The following is a 3,277-nucleotide window of genomic DNA, read 5'->3' as shown; positions in this document are numbered from 1 at the left end:
ACTGGGCGTATCAATTATGCAAGGGAAACCAAGGAGCAACAGTAGCACAAGGCAAAAAAGCCTTGAAGGAAAAACCTTTTCTTTGTATTTTCATTACATTTTCAGAGGCTAAGAAGTGAGCCACAATGCTACCAGCTATTTAATCAATGCAGCTACACAGAATTGACAATATATAAGCTTCAGAGCCTCTGTTAAATCTCAGCAATAGTCTACACTACTGCTTTCCTCCCTCCTCTTCCCAATCATATATAATATGTCACCACTGTAAACGAGCTCCGATCTATAGACACAGTTCTGACTTGGCTGTCAGGATACAGTCATAGTAGGAGCATCCTTCTTTCTTAATGCATTGTTTCAAATTCAAGTGTCTGAATATTCGCCAACTATCTGAATGGTTTAGACAATGTGACTGATGACTTAAGTCACCCTTAGACACACAGCTTCCATACTTGCCTTTGCGGGCTGTAATTTCCATTTCCTTAATAAGCCCTGTGGAAAACTGTTTGAGACAAGCTTCCCTGGCAAAAAGTTGGATTCACGAAATGGCTACCCAAAATGAGAGTCCCACCCCAAATCACAGGTGGAGATATTATTACACCCGTTTCATAAAACTTTCAAGTCCCTATACTATACAAATACAAGTAGACTCACTACTAAACACATGAGCCTTCTAAAATTTGACAACTTTTAGCACAGAAACTGGTTTCTAGAGTTCCATCTCTTCTTCTGTGCAAGCAGCTGTCTCCAAACTATTGTAAACAGGCATCCCTGTTTGCCGAGGTTCCAAGAACAGTTCAGTTCTCCCAGGGAAAGCAGTGCCGGCAGCTGCATGCTTAGTTTGGCTCTCTCCCGTGTAGTTCTTAGCATTAGATGACGGCTTTGGCTTATCAGAAAGGAGTTCAGGGAGAGGTTTCCAGAGCACGAGCTCCATGGAAGGACGGCTCCTAAGACATAAAATACAGATTTTTATAAAAAATTTTAGGATATGGAAATAAAAGATACATGTCGAAAGCTAACATTTGCTACCAGATATCTAGAATTAAGAACTGATGGCATCAAAATAGGAGATTTATGTGATCTAAATAGATCTTTAGAAAGGCCACTCAAATACATACAATTTTACAGCTCTACCCATATTTTTAGAGATTTAGAGAGAACACGCATGCGCACACATGGGGGGAGGGAGAGGAGCAGAGGGAGAGAAAGAGAGCAAGTGAGAATCCCAAGCAGACTCCCCAATGAGCATGGAGCAGGCCACAGGGCTCGATCCCAGGACCTTGAAATCATGACCAGAGCTGAAATCAAGAGTCGGATCCTTAACAGACTGAGCCATTCAGGTGCCCCTGTTCCGCACATATATTTAACCACACCAACTAGTTGTACTGATGCTGTGGTTAAAAGTAATACAGGGGATGGGGCGTCTGGGTGGCTCAGTCGGTTAAGCGGCTGCCTTCGGCTCGGGTCGTGATCCCAGAGTCCTGGGATCAAGCCCCGCGTCGGGCTCCCTGCTCAGTAGAGAGTCTGCTTCTCCCTCTCCCTCTGCCTGCCTCTCTGCCTACTTGTGCTCTATCTCTGTCAAATAAATAAATAAAATCTTTAAAAAAAAAAGTAACAGAGGGGTGCCTGACTGGCTCAGTCAGTAGAGCACGCAACTCTTGACCTTGGGGTTCTAAGTTCAAGCCCAATGTTGGGTGTAGAGATTACTCAAGATCTTTAAAATAAAAGCAATTAAAAACATCCAATGTAAAAAATAGAGGCCCTTGATTTAGTGTTATAAATTCCTTAAATTGTGGTTAATATGAGTAGGTATGGGCTACTACCCTGTACTAAACCTTTATAAATGAAAATGAAATACTGACCAAATACATTAAAAGTATCTCCGTATGCCTTTTGCCTAGTACAGCTACAAAGTAGAATGCTTTTTGCAGTAAGTCCAAAACATTATGGCCCCAATGCCTGCCTGCCCCTCAGTCCTCCTCCATCCAACGATGGCTTGATAGTTTCCGGGACCCAAAGGCAAGTTAGACAAAATAAACCACAATGAAGAGTACCCCCAAATGCTAGCTTTTGGAAAACTACCAAGAGCAGAAAGTGCGGGGCACCTGGGTGGCTCAGTCGTTAAAGTGTCTGCCTTCGGCTCGGGTCGTGATCCCAGGGTCCTGGGATCGAGCCCTGCGTCAGGCTCCCTGCTCCACGAGAGGCCTGCTTCTCCCTTTCCCACTCCCCCTGCTTGTGTTCCCTCTCTCGCTGTGTCTCCGTCAAATAAATAAAGAAATTCTTCAAAAAAAAAAAAAGCAGAAAGTGCTATTTTTTAGGCTGTAGGACAACATGGCCTGCTTATCCTTGGCTAAACTATTTACCCACCCTCAGAGCTGGGTAGTTAAAATTATAAGCCCAAGCCAGGGGGCTAATGCAAAACTTCTGTGATCTAACATCAGCTGAACCCACTGTGGCCAAAGGCAGTAATTCTTCATCTACCTGGCATCACTGGGGCTGGTCTTCTCAGAGATTTTTTCAGATACCTGACATCTACCCTCACTGAGTATCAAATCTACCTACAGTCTTTTCTAGGCAAGACCCAAATAGCACTTTATAACCTGACTACTATTTTACACATGGATAATGACTGCTTCAGATCATGTAAGCTCAAGGACTATAAGAGTTACAGGGCTATCGGGGCACGTGGGCGGCTCAGTTGTTGAGCGTCTGCCTTCGGCTCGGGTCATGATCCCGGGCTCCTGGGTTCGAGCCCCACATCGGGCGCTCTGCTCGGCGGGAAGCCTACTTCTCCCTCTCCCACTCCCCCTGCTTGTGTTCCCTCTCTTGCTGTGTCTCTCTCTGTCAAATAAATAAATAAAATCTTTAAAAAAAAAAAAAATTACAGGGCTATCATTAGTTCTTATGTTAATAGCCCCAGGCTGCTTCGTTTTTTAGAATCTGATTTTTTTTTTTTTTTTTTAAGATTTTATTTATTTATTTGAGAGAGAGAATGAGATAGACCATGAGAGGAGGGAGGGTCAGAGGGAGAAGCAGACTCTCCGCTGAGCAGGGAGCCCGATGCGGGACTCGATCCCGGGACTTCAGGATCATGACCTGAGCCGAAGGCAGTCGCCTAACCAACTGAGCCACCCAGGCGCCCTTAGGCCCTGATGTTTGCTTTCTAGTTTCCTCTTTTGTCCTCACACTATACCGTCACTACTCACTACTGTGAGTTTGTTCTCACTTGCTGTTCCTGTGTTTCTACTCCGATGATCTAGGAAATCAGGTACCTGAGCTC

General features: G+C 44.5%; 1 pseudogene; it reads right to left on the bottom strand.

Annotated features, from left to right (window-relative positions):
- Positions 1–394: 394 nt before the first annotated feature.
- On the bottom strand, positions 395–1,012 carry LOC145718713 (coiled-coil domain-containing protein 117 pseudogene; annotated as a pseudogene).
- Positions 1,013–3,277: the final 2,265 nt, after the last annotated feature.

The sequence above is a fragment of the Leptonychotes weddellii genome, unplaced genomic scaffold (assembly GCF_054177405.1).
Source record: "Leptonychotes weddellii isolate Sample4059 unplaced genomic scaffold, ASM5417740v2 HiC_scaffold_20427, whole genome shotgun sequence".
In the NCBI taxonomy this organism is placed as follows: Eukaryota; Metazoa; Chordata; class Mammalia; order Carnivora; family Phocidae; genus Leptonychotes; species Leptonychotes weddellii.
This window is presented reverse-complemented; position numbering and strand designations above follow the sequence as displayed.